The 24,830-nt window shown below is 40.3% G+C and overlaps 1 long non-coding RNA gene across 1 annotated transcript; it reads right to left on the bottom strand.

Moving 5' to 3' along the window:
* Positions 1 to 1,817: 1,817 nt before the first annotated feature.
* On the bottom strand, positions 1,818 to 24,176 carry LOC117979081 (uncharacterized). Its single transcript, XR_004669722.3, has 3 exons — positions 23,383 to 24,176; positions 14,334 to 14,396; positions 1,818 to 2,152 (listed from the first exon to the last, which is right to left on the bottom strand). It is a non-coding gene; the product is annotated as an uncharacterized LOC117979081 (long non-coding RNA).
* Positions 24,177 to 24,830: the final 654 nt, after the last annotated feature.

Genomic DNA, 24,830 nt, shown 5'->3' with positions numbered 1-24,830 from the left:
ACTCAGATTAGATGGATCACACAGCCCCAGTTGTTTGACACTTTGGCTGCTGCCTGGAAGGATGGCCTTTTGGTCCACACAGAGAGGGTGCATATTTGGCAGACATTATAACATTGGCTGGAGTCAGGCACATCTGGGTTAGAATCACAACTTTTCCACTCACTGACTATGTCACCCTCAGAAAGGTGTTTAATCTTTTGGCCTCAGTTTCCACATCTGTGAAATGAGAATAATGATATCTATCTACCAGGGAAATTGTAATAATTAAATAAAGCAAGACAACTTAATATAGACTCTGCTCCCCAACAAAAATGTGTGTAAAAATGGTAGCTATTAATAAGATAAGGATGGTGGTATTGGTGGTGGTGGTATTATTGGACCAATTTACCTGGTTTTGTGCATGAGTACCCTGTCATGCCAAGGACCTTGTAACACCCATGACTCCAGGTTACACAGCTCCTTTCTTATGCCCCAGTTAGTTTACTCTCACAATGCCCATGTCATTCATCCATGAATTCATGTATTCAACAGGTGTTTATGGAGTCACTATAATGAGCTGAGCATTGTGCCAGGAGCCAGGGATGCAGCAGTGAAGAGGAAAGATGTGGTCTCTACCCTAACGACTCCTCTAACATCACTTGCTCATTTCATTTTCTGAGTCACGTGACAGCAGACCATCTAGACTCACAAATATCAGAGCTGGAAGGTCACTTTCACTCTCTCTGGGCCTTTAATTCGGCTCCATGCTGCACCCCAGCTCCTGACCCAGTTTGGCTCCCAGCACTCCTCCTTGGTTATGCTCTTACATTCTCTCTCTTGGTCCCTCCTTTACCAGATTCTCTGAGCAAACAGCCCTACAGAATCATTCCCAGAGCCCCCAAGGAGGCAGGGTTTGCATCAGCCTGCCCAGCCAGCACCCTGGACCCAACAGCTCACTTCCCCAAACTTAGAGAGCTACAAAGATCATAAGAACTATCTTTTCCTAGGTACTGCCAAAGCACATGGCATGCATTCTCCCATTTACTCCTCCTGGTATCTGTGTTGGGAGCCATGGTCTCCAGTTTACCGAAGAGGGAACTGAGACTTTGAGGAGTCACAAGACATGCCCACAGTCAGCTGACATGTAGTAGAGCCAGGGCTCAAACCCAGCTTTGTGTAAAAGTTGAAGATGGGACACTGGATATAACTGAAGCTACACAGAAAGTTAATGGGCAATTCCCCCCCCACCATGTTTTGGGGGGTTATTCATCCTTTGGAATATTTCCATGTGCATGAGTCTCCCTGTAGTGGGCCTGGCAGTTAATTAGGAGGAAAGCAGCTATGTGCAGGATGGAGCAAAAGTGTGGGACACCATGGAGCTCATCTTAAGTGGAGGGACAGCAACTTGCCCAGTACCCCTCTCCCACCCCTGGGTACCTGGCTGGACTGTGCTTTCCTTCAATACCCCATTATCCTGGAGCTGAGCTGAGTGGGTTTCCACTTTCGCAACAGTGCTCCTGAACTAAATCATCTGCCCACCAGGCAAAGCCTGCCTTCTTCCCTCTCCATCTCCACAGTGTGTAGCCATGTGGGTGCCCAAAGCTGTGACTGAGTACACAGCAGCAGCCTTTTAATGCTTTTAAAATAAAACTTGGATTTTCTTTCTTTTTCTCCCCAGGTTTGTTCAGAAGGAACAAAATGTCCTAGTCTATTCCACATGGAATAGGTACCTCCTTCAGCACCATTTGCAAAAGCATTCTAAAACTGAAAATTGTTGTGGGATGAAATTATCTGCCCTCTTCTGCATTTTTATTCCATCTCAGAATAATGCTGTCATCCAGAAAGAACAGATGTTTCTTACAGGTAAAGCCTGCTTATACCAACATAATATACAGAATCATCAAATCCTTTTCAATTATCACAACAAAATCACAGTTGTTCCAAATTGGTATGGATACATCCAGAGGAGGAGAGGGATTCCACTAAAAGGTCTTTGGGAATGACTGACCAGCCTGTGTAACAAGAGGCTTGTTCTTGCAGTGTAGACAATTGTGGAGGTAGCAGACCATGAGCTTTGGGGTCAGAAGACCAGCATGTCATTCTCAGCTCTGCACTTACCCAATCTGCAACCTGGAACAAGTAGCTTAATGTCTCTGAGTTTCTGTTTTGACATCTGTGAAATGGAAACAAAAATGCAGACTAGGTTTGTTTGCTGGTTAGATCAAACAAAAAAAACTATAGAAAACATTTAGCATCGTAAATAGTACTATACTTGGGAAGCACTGAACAATTGCTCTTTTTTTTTCAATTTATTTTATTTTTTGAGAAAGGGTCTCACTCTGTTGCCCAGGCTGCAGTGTAGTGGCATGATCAAGGTTAACTGCAGCCTTGACCTCCTGGGCTCAAGTAATCCTCCCGCCTCAGCCTCCAGAGTAGCTGGAACTACAGGTGTCCACCACCACCTATAGTGTACGCCTGCCTAACTTGTTGCATTTTTTTCTAGAGACAGGGTTTTTGCCATGTTGCCCAGGCTGGTCTCGAACTCCTGGACCCAAGTGATCAACCTGACTCAGCCTCCCAAAGTGCTGGTATTACAGGCATAAGCCACAGCACCTGGCCCAGTTGCTTTTATTTATATGATCACAGAAGCAATGTAAAAACAAAAACAAAACAAAAACTATAGCTATCATTAGTTAATTAATGTGTCATTCAAGTGGTTTATTCCCAGGAAAATCAGTGTTAGAAATACCTCAGAGTGCCTGGGATGGACTCTATTTTCCTACCTCTGAATTATCCCCTGGGAGTCCCACTGTACTTCAACTGTGGCTCCATAAGGTGAAACATTGATTCCAGAAGCTCTGCTTAAACCAGTGAGCCTTCCATCTTCCAGTTCTGGAGGCAGGAAAAGCTGTGCTCACACTCTCACACACCATATCGGGGGGGCGGGGTGGGTTCCTTATGGAGGAATTCACACTTGCCACTCCTCCTCATCTCTCTTCCCTCCCCCTTTTCAAAGGTCTGAGAAGTTGGTTCACTCAGGGTGTAGATAAAACTGAAGAACATTTAGGCAACGTGAAGCAAAACAAATTACCCTCTAACCACTTGAAAGGTATTCATTATGTTAAAATCTCTTGTTTTGGTTACCGTGATAGTTAATTTTACATGTCAACTTGATGAGGTCAAGGTAATGGCAGTAGCGGGCCATCTGGACTGGCCGCTGTCATCATGCTGGCCGCTGCAGGGAGCATGCAGGGAGGAGGCGGACAGCGCCCCACCTCCTCTCCGCAGCTTTCCGCCCTGGGGGCTGCTGTGACGGGCCGGGCCAAGTAGCGCGTCGGTGAGGAAGCAATACAGCGGAGGAGCAACGCAGTTGGGCAGAGGGACTCGAGGCAGAGCTGGGCCCGGGGTGGTGCCACACTTGCACACGGAGTGCGGGGGCCGGTTCGGGACACAGAGATGGGGCTGCACTTTGGAGGCCCGGGGTGCAAGTGAGAGCGGCACCCACTTCAGGGACCCGACCAGTGGCGCAGCCACTGTGCCCACCCCACCAAGGGTGCTGTGTTCCTGCGCCTCAGGAGGAGGCTCTGCACAGGGCCACCTGGGGCTGCGTCTCGGGGTCTGCCCTGCGTGGAAGTGACCGCCGAGCCTGACACTCCCTACAGTCAGGCCTGGGGCCCGATCCCCTCAGCCCAGGGCCACCCCTCAGTGCTGGGGCAATGTGGGGAGCTCATGGCGGTATCACCCCTGCCCCGGATGCAGGCCCAGGCCCAGCAAGGACCTGGAGCCCCTGCTCCAGGCTGTGAGGGGGCATGGCCATGGCTGCATGCTCCACAGAGCCAGTGGGAACTGGGAGCAGGCAGCAGCCCTGCCCTCCTGAGCACAGCTGCAGCCACCAAAGTCAGGATAATGGATCCGGGCCTCTGTGTGCTCTTGGGGGCCTACGAAGGCCCCCCATGCTCTTGTACGCTCAGAAGTGCCTGCTCCCACTACCTGGCTTCTCCCCACTGTGGGCACCAGCTCTGGTCTCAGAGAAACGTGGAGCAGGGGTGCACACGCTGGGGGCAGCGCTGACATGCCAGCCCCCTGCCACCTCAGGCCCTGGACTTTGGGTGCCCAGAAGTGTGGGGGAGGGTGAGGGGGTAATCTGAGGAGGTGCTTAGGGCAGGTCAGTGATGGCCTGCAGGCGCCCATGGCATGAGCATCCTGGGCACCAGGGATGGAGGCAGGAGGCAGATGGCTCCTGGAGGGAAGGGGTGGGGTCCCCAGTGAGGCCCCACCTTCAGGCTAGGTAGGGCCTGAAGCCTGGAGGACAGGTTTCCAGTCCCACAGACCAGAGTGGGGACTTGTGTTGCCTTTTCTGGGCCCCTGCATGGCTGCCCATGGACCAATCCCCATGCACTTCCTCCCCTCCAAGACTCATAAAAGCCCCAGGCTGAGCTAGAGCAGGGCAGACATCAGGAAGACCAGTTGCAGAGAGGAGCAACCTATCCCAGGGTCTCCCCTCTGAGAGGAGCTTCCCACTCCAGGGTCTCCTCTCTGCTAGAAGCTGAACACTCGGGACACCCTGGCTGTGGGAAGGAGCTACCCCCTATTGGTCCCCTCTATCACTCAATAAAGCTCCTTTTCCTCTTGCTTATCCTCCACTTGTCTGCATACCTCATTCTTCCTGGTCGCAGGACAAGAACTCAGGACCCACCAAACGGTGAGGCTAAAAGAGCTATAACACAAACAAGACAAACTATAATAAAGCCAAAATAGCCTTTTTCTAGGCATCTCTGGTTGAAAAATTCTAGATAAGTCAATGAAAGTGGAATTTCCTCCATTTTTTGTGGTGTCTCAAACCCAGGTCCCGGCTGTCTGTCGGTTAATACATTATTGGCCTTGCAGAAACAAGAACTCGATGGGAAACTTAAGTCCAGGCCACCTTGTGACACAGCATGCATGCCTTGGGAGCTCTCTCAGAGACCATCTAATTCAATGACCTCCTCCCACTTCATACAGTTGACCCTCAAATAACACAGTTTGAACTGCATGGGTCCACTGATATGTGGATTTTCTTCTGCCTCTGCCACTCCTGAGACAGTAACCCCTCCTCTTTTTCCTCCTTCTCAGCCTACTCAATGTGAAAATGATGAGGATAAAGACCTTTATGATAATCCACTTCCACCTAATGAATAGGAAATATATTTTCTCTTCCTTGTGGTTTTTTTGGCTTGCTTTGTTGTTTTTTTCTTTTCTTTTCTATTTTCTTTTTTCTTTTTCTTTTTTTTTTTTTGAGATGGAGTCTTGCTCTGTTGCCCAGGCTGGAGTGCAGTGGCACTATCTAGGATCACTGCAACCTCCACTTCCCGGGTTCAAGCAATTCTTGTGCCTCAGCCTACAGAGTAGCTGGGATTACAGGCGCCTGCCACCATACCTGGCTAATTTTCGTATTTTTAGGAGAGATGGGGCTTCGCCATATTGGCCAGGCTGGTCTCAAACTCCTGACCTCAAATGATCTGCCAGCCTCGGCCTCCCGAAGGGCTGGGATTACAGGTATGAGCTACTGCACCCAGCCTCCTTGTGTTTTTTTAAAATAATATCATGTTTTCTCCAGCTTACTTGTTGTAAGGATACGGTATATAATACATGTAACATACAACATACGTGTTAAAAGACTGCTTATGTTATCAGTAAAGCTTCTGGTTAACAATAGGCTATTAGCTAAGTTTGGGGAAGCCAAAAGTTATACATGATTTTTTGACTGCCAGAAGGTCAATGTGCTAATTCCTATGTTGTTCAAGGGTCAACTGTAAATGGGGAAACTGAGGCCCTGGTCACAGTAGCACACACAGGATGAACTGGAGATGAGAAATTTGAAATACACCACACTACTTCTCCACTTCAATTGTCTATTAGTAAAATGACCTCCCACCCCTTGGTTTTAAAGATCCCAAGTAAGGAAAAGAAGGTACACTTTCAAGGGTTCCCAGAGGAACACCCAGCTTCCATTGTTGAACTGCAGAGCTGGTGGTGAGTCAGTTTGCATACATTTCAAAAAATCTACCTAAGATGGTTTCAAGAGCCCAGCATGATAAATTATGCACCCTTGGCAAAGTAAGGCAATGCATGTTCTAATTAATTAGGTATGTGAATCACAAGGAGTATTGGACCTGAAACAAAGGAAGGGACTTGGAGAGTTCAGAGTAAAGATTCATAAATCAGCTCCGAAAGAAATGAATTAATTGCTTCTGAATTTTGCACTCCTCCCCCCACCCCCAACTCCACATTTTGTACTGCAAATATGTTACAAGTCTTTGTTTTCCTGCTGGCTTTTCAGCTGTGTCTTTGAAGTTCCCTAGTTCTGCAGTAACAGGCTTCCCTTGCCTGGCTCCATGTTCCTGTCTATGGACCCAGCCAGAACTTCCTCCAATATGTCCAATTCACGGATAATTAGTCTGAACTAAAAACATAATCTGCTCAGGATAATTGACTCTATATGAAGTCGGCTTTAAAAAATGTCTACTTTGGGTTTCAGGGATTTGCATATGACATGATTATTGCTTAAGTCAAATTGAAATCATAGGAGGTCTAATCCCCTTTCAGAGCTGGTGGGTCACTGCTGATCCTTCTGGTGGTGGAAGAAGAAGCAAGACAAATTCCATAAGCATAGCACTGTGTTTTTACCCAAAGCACAAAATGTAAATGGAATTTTTCTAAAATGTTCCTGGGGGTTAAAGTTACTTAAACCCTGCAGGGTGTCCGTCCCTGGCACTAGCGGTTGTTCAAGGGCCTCCATGAGCCTGCTCTGGCACCTCTGCAATCTCAGTGACTGCTTAGTAATCAAAGACGTGAAACTAAAATAAAAAGGCATTATTGGGCCGAGTGCGGTGGCTCACATCTGTAATTCCAGCACTTTGGGAGGCGGAGGCGGGCAGATCACTTGAGCTCAGGAGTTTGAGACAAGCCTGGCCAACATGGTAAAACCCCGTCTCTACTAAAAATACAAAAATTAGTGGGTTGTGGTGGCACGTGCCGGTAATCTCAGCTACTTGGGAGACTGAGGCAGGAAAATCGCTTGAACCTGGGAGGCGGTGGTTGCAGTGAGCCGAGATCATGCCACTATACTCCAGCCTGAGCAACAGAGCAACACCCCATTTCAAAATAAAAAATAAAAAAGGCAATATTGTATCGCTGCCTCACAAATGTTGATAACCATGTTCAACATATATTTTATGTGATCATATGTGAAGTATTAATTGGTGCAGATTCTGCAAAGCTAATTGGCAATATGTTTACACACTTTGACCCAGTAATTCTGTTTCCAGAGATGATTCTAGGAAATTCGCCAGCAATGTGGACAAAGATTTTCTATAAGGAACTTTATCAGTGTTATTTACACAAATGAAAAACTTGAAAAAAGTAAATTATGTCCAACACTGGTTAAATAATGTTACAACCAAAGGTAAAATAATATGAAGTCATTTAAAATGGTGTTTGAAACAATATTTAAAGACATAGAGAAAATGCTCATAATATGAATAATCAAGCCTGGCTATTTTTTTAAGCATAGAAAAAGACTATGTTTAAGCATAGAAAAAAATGTTATTCCAGTTTATTACAATGAAAATATACTGCTCCTATAATACAAAATATTTTTAATGGGTGATTCTCATAATACTTCACAGATGTAAAGTGTTATCTCATTATAATGGATTTTTAAAAGTAAGCCTAGTTTCTTGTTACTAAGAGACTCAGAAAATGAGTTATATTAATTGTTAATAATAGTTTCAGAAAGACATACAACCTGTGGAGCCTTTGTTTCTAGCCAAACTGAAGAATCGGCTTCACATTTGATGGCTCTCCTTTGAAACGTGCAAAAGGAAGCTGCTATAAAGTCAGGCCCATAAAAAAGTCATTTGCCTAGACCTCCCATTCCAGTCCAGTCCAGCCCTCACTGGCTATTAAGGTAACTGTTTGGAAAGAACATATTTCCCTCTCTAGTAATCAAAATGCGTCTTCTCCTCCATCTGCCTCATAATGAGAAGTCATAATCTTCTTTTTATGACATCTCCATAAAAGACATCAATAGAACGAAAAAATACATTGCTCCTGGTAATAATAGTGTTTGTTATGGAAATTGTAAAATGTTCCCATATAGGTACAATCCACTTTAATTAAGCCTTGTCAAAGAATACATTTTCAAATCATCTAAATTAGATATTGTAGAGCCATAAGCTTGCTATCATGGGGGAAAAAATATAACTCTGGGATTAAGCCTGGGGCTGAATCAATTTTCTTATTAAGAGCCTGCATGGCTCAGGACATTTGTAATGGAAGCTAAGCCAAGCCTCTGGCTTTAAGTTCCAGCCTGGCAGTCAAAGACTGAGAGCTTTTTGTGCTGAGAATATGCGGACTGTTGGGCTACAAGACTGTGCCCAGCTTCCCTCAGCCGGCTGAACCCTGCAGTGCTCCAGGTTCTAAAATGCTCCCGCCGGCCCTTTGCAGTCTGTCCTCCAGGATGGGCCTGAACCAGAAGCAGAAAGATGCAGCAGGAAGCTGACGGGGTCTCAGCAGAGATTCCAGGTTCCAGAAAGCTCCCAAGCATAGGGAGATGAGGCAAGGGTGGACCTGGCCAAATTTGAAAGAGCAAACCACAACTTTCTTTTTATATTATATAACCCTTTTGTTAAATTCCTTATCAAAAATTATAAAAGTAATATGTATGCCCCATATTTGTTTAAAAATTAAGAAAATGTATAGTAAAATATAATCTTCTCTACAACCTTTGCCATGTCTCCGCCTCTTAGGTTCAATGGAGACAGCCTGGTGTGTGTCTTTCCACCATAAAACATGCATAGGAGGTGGCCCTGCTTATTTTTATTAAAGAACAGCCATTGCATACACATTATTCTGCAACTTGTTTTTCTCACATAACAGCCCTGCAGGCCCACAGCTATAGATGCAGTGTTTTAGCTCATTTTCATGCTGCTGATAAAGACATACCCAAGACTGGGTAATTTACAAAAGAAAGAGGTTTAATGGACTCACAGTTCCACGTGCCTGGGGAGGCCTCACAATCATGGTGGAAGGAGAAAGGCAGGCTTTACATCACAGCAGGCAAGAGAGAGAGAATGAGAATCAAGCCAAACAAGTTTCACCTTATCGAACCATCAGATCTCGTGAGACTTATTCACTACCACGAGAACAGTATGGAAGAAATCACTCCCATGATTCAATTATCTCCCACCAGTTCCCTCCCACCACACGTGGGAATTATGGGAGTAAAATGCAAGATGAGATTTGGGTGGGGACACAGCCAAACTATATCATGCAGGAAAACAGCATTTTCAGCTGTTCAGCTGTGATTTTCTGGGTGCTCTTTCTGCCTTCCCCCACAGTGTGGAGGCACGGACCCAGCTCCCATGAACCTTCCCTGGTAAGCACCAATGCCCCTCTTACTCCCACATTAAACATGTCCCATTGTCAAGTTGGTGGCCATATGGTCACCTTTCCCCAGGCCCTGACATGGGAGCTCAAGCTTCTCCTGCAAGCTTGGCCTTAGTCAGTGGTTGATTCCTCCAGTCCAACTGTTGTTCTCCATCCCACTGTCATCAGAAGGCAGACACGGCACAGTATCTGACAGTGTCTCGGAGACACTCATGGGGCTGCTCATGGCCTGGAGGAAGGGTAGTGAGTGACTGCCCAGCTTCCCTGGTGCCAGAGCCACCCCCAGCCCAGGCGCAAGCTCCCTTCGGGAACTTCTCATGTCTGGGCTTGAAGCACAAGGCCAGGATGTTAAGAGGCCTATCAAGACCATGTCTTGGGTCCTATTCTTTAGATGCATCAGTTCCATCAACCCAGCCTTTCCTGGAAGCCTTCGTTTAAAACAACAACAACAGCTCAGCTCAGACACAACGCTGAACAGTTGTCCTTCACCTAAGGGTTTTCAAAGCCCCACATTCATAACTTTGCTTTTTCAAGACCAGCTGGCTGGCCCTTTAAAACAAGATGCAATATTGCTCCCCCATTTACCAACTGGTCAAAGAGAGACAGAGACAAATTAGGTAATTAATTGCTCTTCCTGCTGTGAGTCAGGGCCACAACTGACATCAAGACCCAGCCTCTCTGGGGCTCACAATGCCATCATTACTGACCCTCACTGAAGCCATTCTGTGAGCTGCAGAAAAGCTTTCTATGCAAAACAAATTAAAAATGAGAAAACACAGCAAGACCTTTGGTGTTTCTGGATGCTCAGAAAAAGTCCTTCAGTCCTTCATTAGATGAGCCCTTCCTCCTAAGGCCCTCAGGGCACTTCCCAAATGCAACAACTCTCCTTATGCAGTCTCGGACAAATGGGTTCAAAGGCGGTTCTCCTGCCACCGACAGGGAGGTGCCATGTTACCAAGCACCTATGACACCAAGGAGCAGGCAACTGAGATGGAAGATGCAAAGGGGCCGCCTCTGCCTCAGTGGGTTTGTGGCTTACGCTGAGGGTTTGTTCCCTGAGTCTCTGTTCTAGTTCTTGAAAGAGATCAGTCACTTCACCCACAAAAAAAATATATTGGTTGTGACCTGCTAATGTCCCAGCACAGTGGAAAACAATAAAGTTACAGAGGAGCAAAACAAGGAGAAAGTTTATGCAAGAGAGGAAACAGGAGCTTATAGACTCAGGGACTGAAGCAAGAATGTGGATGTGAGAAAATTGCTTGGGAGGGGAGCCCAAGAGACACCAAAAGAGAAATGCAGGAATGTGGAGGGCAGACAGAGAAGAGAAGGATGCAAGCTGCCAAGCTGAGCAAAGTTGAATCTCCTGGGTGACTCTGGGAACCAGGGTAGAGTTAGCCTGACCAAGGCAGGGGAGGGAGCTGAGGTATTTATGTAGCACCTTCTGTCAGTCACTGATTGAGGGCTGCTGAGGGGAGGGGTGACTTGTTAATTGTCTGGGACTTCCTGCCAGCCCTGAGAATGCCCTCAGTCATAAGAACAGCTGCTGGGGTGGGGGACAAGGTGTCAAAGAAAGTTCTATGTGCAAGACACTGGTCAGACCCCTGAGGGGTAAGTCAGGGCGCAGAACCCCGGGCCACAGTGGAGGCTGAGAGGGGGCTCTGCTGAGAAGTATAAAGTCATGAGGAGTGAAGAATGATGATTCTACACAACAGGCGAACTTCTTCTGTAAAGGGCAAATGTCTTCGTTCATTTGTGCTGGATGGCTTATACCACAGGCTGAGAGGCTGATAAACCACAGAAATTTGTTCCTTACAGTTTTGATGCTGGAAGTCTGAGATCAGGGAGCCAGCATGATGGGGTTCTGGTAAGGACCCTTTTCTGAGTTGCATATGGAAAGCTGTCCTCTCACTGTGTCCTCAGGTGGTACAAAACAGAGCAGGCGAGCTTTCTGGGGCCCCTTTTCTGAGGACACTAATCCCATTCAGGAGGGCTCCAGGTTGATGGCCTAATCACCCCCAAAGGCCCCTCCACCTAACACCATCATCCTGGGGGCTAGAAGTTTGACAAATGAATTTGAGGGGGACACCCCAGATTATTCTTTTGGGAAATAAGAGTAAGAATATTTAGAGATTAAGTCAGATAATATATGTAAAGCACCTAACACATGGTAAGTGTCCATTAAATGGTTATTATTACATTATATATATTATATATTATATATATTACATATATTATATATTATGTTGTATATAATATATTATATTGTATATAATATATATATTATGTTGTATATAATATATTATATTGTATATAATATATATATTATGTTGTATATAATATATTATATTGTATATTATATATTATGTTGTATATAATATATATTATATTGTATATAATATATTATATTGTATATAATATATATTATATTGTATATAATATATTATATTGTATATAATATATAATATTGTATATAATATATTATATTGTATATAATATATTATATTGTATATAATATATTATATTGTATATAATATATTATATTGTATATAATATATTATATTGTATATAATATATTATATTGTATAGAATATATTATATTGTATAGAATATATTATATTGTATATTATATATTGTATAGAATATATTATATTGTATATTATATATTATATTGTATATAATATATTATATTGTATATAATATATTATATTGTATATTATATATTATATTGTATATAATATATTATATTGTATATAATATATTATATTGTATATAATATATATTGTATATAATATATTATATTGTATATTATATATTATATTGTATATAATATATTATATTGTATATTATATATCATATTGTATATTATATATTGCATATAATATATTATATTGTATATTATATATTGCATATAAGATATTGTATATTATATATGGTATATAATATATTATATTGTATATTATATATGGTATATAATATATTATATTGTATATTATATGGTATATAATATATTATATTGTATATTATATATGGTATATAATATATTGTATATTATATATGGTATATAATATATTGTATATTATATATGGTATATAATATATTGTATATTATATATGGTATATAATATATTGTATATTATATATGGTATATAATATATTGTATATTATATATGGTATATAATATATTGTATATTATATATGGTATATAATATATTGTATATTATATATGGTATATAATATATACCATATTATAAATGGTATATAATATATACCATATTATAAATGGTATATAATATATACCATATTATAAATAGTATATAATATATACCATATTATAAATAGTATATAATATATACCATATTATAAATAGTATATAATATATTATATACTATATATTATATAATATATTATATACTATATATTATATATTATATATAGTATATAATATATTATATATTATATACTATATATGGTATATAATATATTATATATTATACGTTGTATATAATATATTATATATTATACATTGTATATAATATGTTATATATTATACATTGTATATAATATGTTATATATTATACATTGTATATAATATGTTATATATTATACGTTGTAAATAATATGTTATATATTATACGTTGTATATAATATGTTATATATTATACGTTGTATATAATATGTTATATATTATACATTGTATATAATATGTTATATATCATACATTGTATATAATATGTTATATATCATACATCGTATATAATATGTTATATATTGTATATAATGTGTTATATATTGTATATAATATGTTATATATTGTATATAATGTATTATATATTGTATATAATATGTTATATATTGTATATAATGTATTATATATTGTATATAATATGTTATATATTGTATATAATGTATTATATATTGTATATTATATATTGTATATAATATGTTATATATTGTATATAATGTATTATATATTGTATATTATATATTATACATTGTATATTATATATTATATACATTATATTATATATATTATATATTAGGAGTCAACAAACTATGACCTACAGGGCAAATCTAGCTTGCTGCTTGCTTTTGTAAATAAAGTTTTATTGAAATATAGCATCACTCATTCATTTACATATTGTCTGTGGCTGCTCTCGTATAAAAAAGCAGAGTTAAATAGTGATGACACAGATCCTGGGATCCACAAAGCCTAAAATATTCATTACTTGGCTGCAGTGGACTGAATGTTGGTGTCCCCCTCACACACACACATATATATACACACACACACACATATATACACACACATATATATATATCAAGATTTTAGGTCGAGGACCATGGCTCACACCTATAATCCCAGCACTTTGGGAGGCTGAGGCAGGCCTCCCAAAGTGAGGAGTTTGAGACCAGCCTGGCCAACATGGTGAAACACCATCTCTACTAAAATTACAAAAATTAGCCAGGCATGATGGTGCATGCCTGTTGTCCCAGCTACTCAGAAGGCTGAGGCGGGAGAATGGCTTGAATGCAAAGGTTGCAGTGAGCCTAGATTGCTCCACTGCACTCCAGCCTGGGCGACAGAGCAAGACTCTGTCTCCTCCCGCCCACCCCCAAAAAAAAGTTTTAGGTGACCATTTCTGAGAGGATATGATTACAAATTATTTTTATATTTATATGCTTCTCTCTACCTTTCAAATATCCTACAATGGACATATGTAATTTTTATGAAAAGAACTTTGTAATTTTTTTAAGTATAGGGACCAGTGGGAGCACAGAGGAAGAAGTTATTTAATTTCAGGGATTTCTGAGATGGGATATAGTCAATCCTATGATGCCAAGAGAGGAAAATACAAAACTTCTATCCATATTTATTTACCTTAAAAAAAAAAGACAGAATTTACATTGGGCTAACTCAATACTCACAATGACCCTGGCATGCTCCCTCAATCCACATGTCATGGCCACATGTCTAGGGCACACGGGATCCTGTTGGGAAAGCAATAGTTCTCATCAAGATGGCTTGACCACTGAGTCCATAGACCCTAAGTAAACATACATTGGACTTTACGAGTGCAAAGCATCCAGCATAAGGGATTTTTAATAATCTCTCATTTTTCCTGCCACAGTAATATGGCTGAATTACACATAGCTACAATATGGCAAAATTGCAATAAATCAAAATGCATTCTTTGTCAGAAATACATTTGAAAGACACACACAAAAATTTCAGTGGGGAAATCTAGGGGGAAAATGACTATTAGAACACATGTAGTATCAATGTTTTGCCAGGCAGCTGGATTAAAGTGCAGATGTTTCCAGCATATTCAATTTTATGGATTTGAAGTATTTCATTCCAATGCCTCAGATAGTTGTGCAGTTTGAACATTACATTCTCCAAAGGCATCATTCACACTGTATTCTATGCAACAGGTGCCCATGACGTTCGGCAGTGCACATTCTGGGGGCCCTGATGTAATGACCCCGAATGATACTTATAAAGAACTACTTTCATGTGAGCCATGAAAGAAAAGTTTTATTGAAGAAGACACAGTCTTAATAGTCTATAATAGTAACTGTTCTACAGGATCACTGTAGAACCACAACCACTGGAACTTTAAAAAGATCCAAGAGTGTGGTTATAAAGATAGCTCACACATGAAATTCATTCACAGGGTCAGTTGTAGGCAGGCTGTCATGGCAAAGAAACATAAGCTGCGGGTGCACATAGTATCACAGAGTTCCATTAATGTGATTATATATAACAGGAAAAGAGAAATTTAAAATAGTAGAATTTTTACAAGACTTCATAATGATAAGTGGTTTGATCATGAACTTCTTTGGGAACACACAATGTACCTGAATTAGTTGTTGAACTTGAAGGTGGGTTACACATTTTTCTTCTACAAAGAGACAGGGTGTCGAATTTAGTGACCTTTTCTAAAATGACAAGTAGTCCTCAGCATTGAGCCACAAGTAGATATTTTTTAAAAAATAAACACATTAAATCTGACCCTTCAAGGTAAAGAGTGAGAAAGTAACTGCTTTGCTAAAGAAATTCATGTATCGAAGAGCATTTTTAAAAAACATTTCCACCACTCTGTGATATTTTGCCTGTATAGTTGGTGTGTCAACTATAATGATGCTCACACATGCACACTTAAACAGAATTCACTAGCAAGCTTAAAAATCTTCCAAATAAAGTTTCAATAGATTTTGGGTGCATTTGCTTAAAAATGGAAAAATGAAATATCTTCCAATTAGTTTGCAAGAATAACAGCCTGACATCAGGAAGATGGAAATTTACTAGCCCTATTTCAATAAAAGCCTTTGCATAATTGATGAATGGCATTGAAAAATGAGAATGATAATTTAGGAAGCACAGTCACCAGTGCCCTGTTCCATTTGGATCGACACCTCTTTGTGAGGAATCCTTTTCAACTCTGACAGCCATTCAAACCAAACATATTTTTTAAAGCTGAACTTAGAACTATGATATCTTGCTGTATTGTCAAGTATTAAAATTTTAAATCTAATGAAGCCTATCCAATCTTAATGCTTACTTCAAAATATTATTAATAATTCCAGGGGCAGTAAAAAAAAGTGAGAGCAAAGAAAGATTTTATAATACAAACAATTTAGAATATTATCTATGTTGTTATTATCCCAAACCTTTAAATTTTCTATTTTTGTGTTTATTATACAAGATACTACATATATAAATTATGTATACACTTATATTTGCATAAAATACAAATATAGATTACAATATAGTAATATATAAATGCATGTAAGTTAATAACCCATATATAGTAATAGATATAAATTATAAATAAACATATAGTTTTAAAAAAAGAATTTTCATCTCATCTGACTTTGAGTTGGGGCAGGGGCAGGTGTGAGCTTATTGAAGGGGTAACATTTGCACTGAGACCTAGGCAAGAGTGACACCAACATAATGATTAACCGATGGATGGAGAAACATGGATTTCTTTATCCAATGTCAATATTCATTCAGTATCAGATGGGAGTGAGTTCAGAAGAAAGGGGAAGATATTGTCCTCATGACAACAGGGAGAATTCTTTTAGAAACTCATTTTCCTGCATTCTAGAGGGTGGAAGCAGAATTAGGTTCAAGAAGAACAAACCTCAGTCTTCAGTGACTAATCTGAGGGATGCTCCGCATTTCCCCACTTTCTGAGGATGGAGATCATAAGGGCAGATCCTCTGCGCTCTCAGGGGATGCCTCTCCATGGCCTTGTGGGCCATTTCTCATGCTCTTACAAGGTGAAATGACATCCTGCCTTCAAGACCCAGCTCAAATGTCCTTTCCACAATGCTTTCTCTATATTGGAGGTTAGTTCCACTTTCCCTCAGCCTCTGTGGTTAGTAGCACATATATGTCCCAAGTGCTAAGCTAGGGCAGTTCTGAGGGAGAAGCATCCTCTGTGTCCAGCCACAAGTGTCATCACCCAAGGTGACCTGAGATGAGCTCAAAATCATGAGAGAAGATGCAAGGTCAAAACTAGAAAGGCAATAACAAGTACCAAGTGCAGGAGAAGTTTGGAGGACAAGTAGTGAGTTGAATGGCTGGGACTATTACAAGAAGGTGGAAAGGTGGGAGGAGCATCCTGCTGTCAGGACACATCCAGGAACTGCAGACACCCTCCACCCAGGACAGCTCTGCCTCATCCCAATTAGGCAATGTTTGAGGAATGGGGGGCAAGTTATATTCATATATTCATTTAGCAAATACTTAACAAGTGCCAGGTACTGGGCTATGCTGGGTACTTTCTACCTGACAATGTAGTTACTTCTGCTCTTATCTAAATTCCCCTACCCAATAATGAGCTCCTAAAGGCAGGCCTTTTATTCAGCTTTGCAACTCCATGGTGTCTAAAATATAGGCACTCACAGATTTGATTAAAACAAAGAGAATCTGTGAGTCCTTTATGAAGCCAAGGTACTTGAAATGTTCTTCCACTACTCTTACCTTAAGCTCTTTCCATCACCCAAGAATAAGTTGGCTTGCCTATGGGTTATAACTACCTAAGGTTAGTTCTCCCTACACTCTCACCTAGAAAACTAATTAGTGTCTTCATATCAGACTCAGACTAACTTGGAATACTTGGAGAGAGCAAAAGAATAATGCAGTGAAACCCTCCAATGTGCAGTCCTTTTATCTACCTTGGCATCTGTTCCAGCCAGGTAACTGTGGGACTTATACCAAAATTTGTCAGGGCATACAGATTTTGGAGGGCTACATGGGGGGGGCATTAAGGAGGAAGGAAGGAAGGAAGGAAGGAAGGAAGGAAGGAGGGACGGAGGGAGGGAGGGAAGGAGGGAAGGAAGGGAGGGAGGGAGGCAGGGTTTGCTTATCCAGCCAGTTAAGAAAATCACCATGTTTTTGAAGAAACAAACCAATCTCATGTGTGACAGTTCCAATACAACCATGTTTTTAAGTCTCCCTCTGCACCTTCAGTCCTGTTGTCCCTGGATCTAGAATGTCCTTCCTATACTTCCCCACACATCAAGCTCCTTTTTTCCATTTGAGAAAAGCTCTGAAAATCTTTACTGATATCTCACCTAAAAGTGAAAGTCACATTCAACACCATGGTTATTACCTAGGGAACATATTAAAATCCAGATTTCCAGGCTCCCATCCCAGACCTACTAATTCTCTAGGAGGTGATTCTGACATACATTAAAGTTACAGAAGTTTAAATTCTGTTCATTCAAAAAGTATGCATTGACTCACTGTTTGTCCTACACTGTCCTAGGTTTTTGCTAAATGCCTTCAATTTGGGTAATGGTTCTTTTGCCTTGCCCCACTACTATATTGTAAGTTTTTTGGGAAGATGGACCATGTCTTATGTTCCTCTGTATCACTGAGATGCTTGGCACAGGGAAGCTTCTCAATAAATGTTTTTAGATTAAATGGAAAATCAAACTAATATTCCTATATCCCCATAGAAGGTGCAGTTTTGCACCTAAGAGTTTTCTTTCAAGAGTTTAATACAGACAGCCTGGCACATATTCAAGGACTGAAGGACAAGGAGCAGATAAGGTCTGATCAGAGTGGAACTGTCACTTCCATAGTCTGTGTAGCTTACTTCTATCACATGGCTAAAGGAAAAGTTCACTTTTCTGAAGACTGCGTAAGTCTATTATTATTGAATTGACATTCCACTGAAGATCTTATTTTTCTTTCATGCTAAATTGTGTCTTTTCTATCTCTTCCATTGGATACTTGTGAAAATCAGACTTTTGGACAGAATAGAGGTGATATGGTTTGGCTGTGTCCCCACCCAAATCTCACCTTGAATTGTAATAATCCCCATGTGTCAAGGGTGGGACCAGGTAAAGATAACTGAATCATGGGGGCAATTTCCCCCATACTGTTTTTGTGGTAGTGAATAAGTCTCATAAGATCTGATGGTTTTATAAATGGGATTTCCCCTGCACAAGGTCTCTTGCCTGCTCCCATGTAAGATATGTCTTTACTCCTCATTCACCTTCTGTCATGATTGTGAGGTCTCCCCAGCCATGTGGAACTGTGAGTCAACTAAACCTCTTTCCTTTATAAATTACCTAGTCTTGGGTATGTCTTTATTAGCAGCATGAAAGAAGACTAATACAATAGGCCTTGTAACTATACCTTCATTCAAGAACTATCTATTGTCCATATAACTTGTACTCAGCACTCTTCTAGGCTCGGAGATACAGAAAGAAATGACAGTCTTTGATTTCCAGGAGCAAACGGTGTTACAGGATTATTTATCTGCTACTTTTTTTTTTTTTCACTAAAATTGTGGATGTCACAGCATAGAAAAATATTTTTGAGTATATACCCAATAATGGGATTCCTGGGTCAAATGGTATTTCTGGTTCTAGATCCTTAAGGAATCGCCACACTGTCTTCCACAATAGTTGAACTAATTTACACTCCCGCCAACAGTGTAAAAGTGTTCCTGTTTCTCCACATCCTCTCCAGCATGTGTTGTTTCCTGACTTTTTAATGATCAGCATTCTAACTGGTGTGAGATGGTATCTTACTGTGGTTTACATTTGTATTTCTCTAATGACCAGTGATGATGAGCTTTTTAAAAATATGTTTGTTGGCCACATAAATGTCTTCTTTTGAGAAGTGTCTGTTCATATCTTTCACCCATTTTTTTGATGGGGTTGCTTTTTCTTGTAAATTTGTTTAAGTTCCTTGTAGATTCTAGATAGTAGCCCCACACGTATATTTATTGCAGCACTATCCACAATAGCAAAGACTTGGAACCAACCCAAATGTCCATCAATGACAGACTGGATAAAAAAAATGTGACACATATACATCACGGGATACTATGCAGCCATAAAAAAGGATGAGGTCATGTCCTTTGCAGGGACATAGATGAAGCTGGAAACCATCATTCTCAGCAAACTAACACAGGAACAGAAAACCAAACACTGCATGTTCTCACTCATAATTGGGAGTTGAACAATGAGAACACATGAACACAGGGAGGGGACTATCAAACACCGGGGCCTGTCAGGGGGTGGGAGACTAGGGGAGGGATAATATTAGGAGAAATACCTAATGTAGATGACAGGTTGATGGGTGCAGTAAACCACCATGGCATGTGTATACCTATGTAACAAACCTGCACATTCTGCACATGTATTCTAGAACTTAAAGTATAATTTTTAAAAAAAAGTTGATAATTATTACGAATAAAACCAGAATGACTACTTACAAAAAAAAAGAAAGAAAGAAAAATATTTTTTATGTTGATTCTGTCATCCAGTGTTTTTATGGTCCCTCCTAGCTCACTATCCTTAGAAGTTCATTTCTATGGCCCCATCAAAGTCATTGTTTAACATTGTGAAGCAGTTCAGGACCAAGGACAGAGCTCCCCGTGTGCCTGAGAACAAAAATGCATTTCCAATTTAAGTGAAACATTTCCTAAGTCTCTACCTTGTGTACTAGAGGTTCAGAGATTAATTAGGCACAACCACAATTCTCTAAGAGTGTCCCAAATATGGCTGTGACAAGGACACACCACATAGGTACAGTGCAACATGGCAATGATTATCAAACATGTCCAGATCGTATTTCTCCCCTGGTCCTTCAAGATCTTTAAAGATCATGTCCAAGGCACGCACGCAGAGGAGCTAAGACTTGTTTGGAATATAGGATGGCAAACTATTTCAGAGATTACGACTCCCTTTCGCCTTGAGCTACATCTGTCCAAATTGAATTTACTTGAACAACGGGATAGCTATTACAGCGGCACTCTTTCAGCACTGTAATCTAATGAGATGGCTTTGGATACTATTAAAAGTTAAATCAGTCGATAAACGAAATATTAAAATCACTGGAGAATTGGCCCAATGCACAAAATATTAACACTGCAAGCTCTAAATCAAATGCTGAACATGAATTTGGCCAAAGCTATTAAAACAAGAGTTTGGACTCTGTCCTGAATTTTGGAGCTGTGCCTTAGGAGAGCTTTTCAAAAGCTCAGTTTTTCCTTTTATTAGCACCTTGGGGTAAGGAAGATTCACATTGAGGGCTCTCTTAGGACACTAGACACTAGAAATCCTGCTCTGGGAACCCACAACACTTAGAGGATGAGACATTAAATCACAGAGTAATGTGACAAGTGCTTTATCTATTAATCATTTAACTTCCCACTAAATCTTGAAGTCTTGGGTGTCTCTCTCTGCCTCTCTCTATCTCCATCTCTGTCTCTGTCTCTCTCTCTCTCTCTCTCTCTTTCTCACTCTCCAGTCCCCTTTTTCTTTGGGTTCCATAGGAGTTACCTATCAAAGTTGTATTCATCCTTCAAGGATGAAGTTCAAACTCCACCGCTTCCAAAAACCTTCTGTGATGCCTTAGTCAGAATCACTGTCTCCTTCACAATTAATCTCTTCTCCCATGGCTTGATGTATATACATTTGTTGGACTTTCTTTTTTTCAGCCTGCCTTGAACAACAGTTACCTGTGCCAACATGTGTCACTGTCTTTGTTTAGGTTCGTCCAGAATCACACTCTGACACAAGGATTCAAGGGAAAATGGTGTATCTGGCAGGTAGAGGGAGCATTAGGAGGGGTGGGCTAGTGATAGAGGGAGGTAATACAGTTGATCAAAAGTGTGATAATCCAGTTACCCATAGGTGATGGATGCTTTATTTCAATGGAGAACTTTGAGAATTGGTATAAAACACATCCCTCATGATTATCCTCCTGAGGGGCAAGGGAGCTGAGGTATTTGCACATCAATTTCCAAAAGTAGTTATTTGAGGGCTGCTTCCAGGGTCTGTTCCCCAATAAAACTAAACTACCACTTGCAAGCAGGGCAGCCTTCTCTGGTTCCAAAAGAAAAATATTCAGGCACAGGATATCCTTTGGACTGAATTATATCCCCCAGTGTGACTGTATATGAAGATAGGGTTCTTAGGAGATAATTAAGTTTAAATGAACTTATAGGGGTAGGATCTTACTCCAATAGGACCAGTGGCCTTATAAAAATAGGGAGAGAATTCTCTCTCTCTCTCCACAGGCATGTACCAGGGAAAGGCCATGTGAGGACATAGTGAGAAAGTGGCTGTCTGCAAGCCAAGAAGAAAGTCCTCATGAGAACCCGACCATGCTGGCTCCTGGATCATGGGCTTCCAGCTTCCAGACTGTGAGGAAATAAATGGCTGTTGTTTAAGCTGCCCAGTCTGTGGTATTTTTGCTAGGCAGCCCAAGCTAACTAAGACAGGGTAGCAGATATTGAAAGTTGGAAGCTGGCTAGAGGATACTAAAAGGTAACAGGAATATGAGAGAGTCATTGAGAAAATATGTTACTGTCCCACTCCTAAGGCTGTCGGTTCAAGGGCAGGGACCAAGCAAACTGTCCTCCTTGGGCACAAACCAACAGAAGGAAGCAACATTCATTGACCACCTACTATGTGTCAGGCACTAAGACAGACTTCTTTTAAAAATTAACTTTATTATCATTCATATATAATAAAATGCACACATTTTAAGTACATGATTTTGTGAATGTTGACCAACATGTATTCTCATATAACAATCACCGCAATTCAAGCTACAGAAAAAATATTTCTATCACTCAGAGATTCCTTTGTGCCCCTTCCCAATCAACCCCATCCCCACTCCTGGCCCCAGGTTATTGTTGATCTACTTCTGTCACTGTTGAGTAGACTGGTCATTCCTAGCGTTTCCTATGGAATCATATAGTATCTGGTCTTTTGTGTCTGGCTTCTTTCTCTCAGCATAATGTTTCTGAGGGTCATCCATGTTGAATAACGTATCAATAGTTCATTCCTTTTTATTGCTAATTAGAGTTCCATTGTATTAACATACCAAATCTGTGTATCCATTCACCTGTTGATGCACTTTGGGATTACTTCCAGCTAGGGCTATCAGCAATTAAGGCTGGTATCAACATTTGCATATAAGCTTTTGTGTGAACATATGTTTTCATTTCTCTAAGGAATGGAATTGTGAGATCATATGGTATGTTCATGTTTAATTTTATGTGAAACTGTGTCCTGGGCACTTTTAATTTACCTAATTTAATTGTGTTGACCTCTCAACAATGGAGAATATCATTATTCTTGCTTTTTGAGTACATTGCAGCTCATAGAGGGTAAATGACTTATCTAAGATCAAACAGCCTATAAGGATGGATATGGGATATAAACCCAAGTCTGTCTCACCCCAAAACTTTTGCTCTTTCCACCATACCATCTTGCTTTCCTTTATTGACTCAAGCAGGAGAACTTGATGTTAAACACAAGAAAAGAGGTAAAAAGTTACTTATATTCTTCAACTCTCTAAATGTATCTGGTCCAGGAAAGATTGTGACCAAGTTGGAATGAAGCAGCCCCAGAGAGGGAGGAAAGGTGGTTTCAGAGGCAAGGCACCTGGCTGGGCTTACCTAGGCCAGATAACAAAGATATCACTACTTACCACAAAAGCTATGGAAAAGAGGAGCTTATATCCGCCCGTGTGAAGTTCATAGTTTTGAAATCCATAATTGATTGCCTATAGTCTGTCAGCCTGAAAAGGCAACCAATTAATAATGAGCATTAGGGAGATAGTCTTTTTTTTCAATGTCTGAGAAAGGGTTTTTACATCTTATCATCCAGGCAGCCAAGTAGTGCTAGGGTAGCATATAAGATCAACCCAATTGCTGACCAAGGCAATCCAATCAATTAAAACCTGCTAAATACCACTGCACACAGGCTTCAGAAATCACATACGAGAGAATCAATCCACCGGAACAAGGAAATAAAGGAACCAGTCAAGGTTAAGGTCAAATCTTTAGCAGAATTCTTAAGGGAGGAATTGGCCTGTATGGCAAATCAGTTACTGCTAAAGATGCAAACTTTGGCTAATGTCCAGAAATAGATGTTGTTAAAATGCATTAGAAGGGTCATGTTTATATTTCTATAGTTCACTAAAAGTCTTTACTCATAAAAAACAGGGTCCCCGCTGTATATTATAGTCTTTGGTGCGTGTCAATAAGAGATAATGTGCTTGAATTTCAGAATTACAGTTCTTAGAAAAGTAAAAAATATTTGTTGAATCTATGGTTAGTGTACAGGATTAAAGCAGTAACAACCAACAGTCATGAATGTTTGTTTCTCAGTTCCACTGTTGTCTCATGCAACTACTCCCAGTCTTGGCTTTGCCACAAGTAACTGAGGATAACAATCTCCCTGCTCCTTACCCTATGGGACACTCAAAGGAAGAATTATATCCAAAAGTGCTATGGAACTATGGGGTGCTATGTGAACATGAGATTTTAAAAATAGTCAGTTCTGACTTCTGTAACAGAATGCCATAGACTGGGAGGTTTAAACAACAGAATTTATTTCTCACAGTTCTGGATGCTGGAAGGCTCAGATCAGGTGCCGGCACAGTCAGGGGGTGGCGAGCACCCTTTTCCAGGTTTTAGACTGCTGATTCTCCTTGTCTTCTCACAGAGTAGAAAGAAGACAAGTGAGAGCTCTCTGAGGTCTCTTTATAAGGGAACTAATCCCATTCATGAGAGCTGCACCCTCATGACCTAGTCATCTCTCAAAGACTCCAGTTTTGAATACCATCACTTTGGAGGTTAGGATTTCAACATATGAATTGTGGATGGGGGCGCAAGCATTCAGTCCCTACTAAATGTTCAACGTCTTTCTGTTAATGTTTATTAAGATTATGTTAGTAGTGTTTATTGTCCATTCAATGTTTATTGTCCATTCTCAAAATATATTTCTGGGAAATGGAACACAAATATTAATCTCTTACCCCCTCAAAAGGTCATCAAAATGACAGTAAAATAATTTTTAAGTGTGAATACATGGAGACAATAGACTAGTAAAAGCTGTCAATGAAAATAATAGAGGTCAATTAATTTCTGAAGC

The sequence above is a fragment of the Pan paniscus genome, chromosome 12 (genome assembly GCF_029289425.2).
Source record: "Pan paniscus chromosome 12, NHGRI_mPanPan1-v2.0_pri, whole genome shotgun sequence".
In the NCBI taxonomy this organism is placed as follows: domain Eukaryota; kingdom Metazoa; phylum Chordata; class Mammalia; order Primates; family Hominidae; genus Pan; species Pan paniscus.
This window is presented reverse-complemented; position numbering and strand designations above follow the sequence as displayed.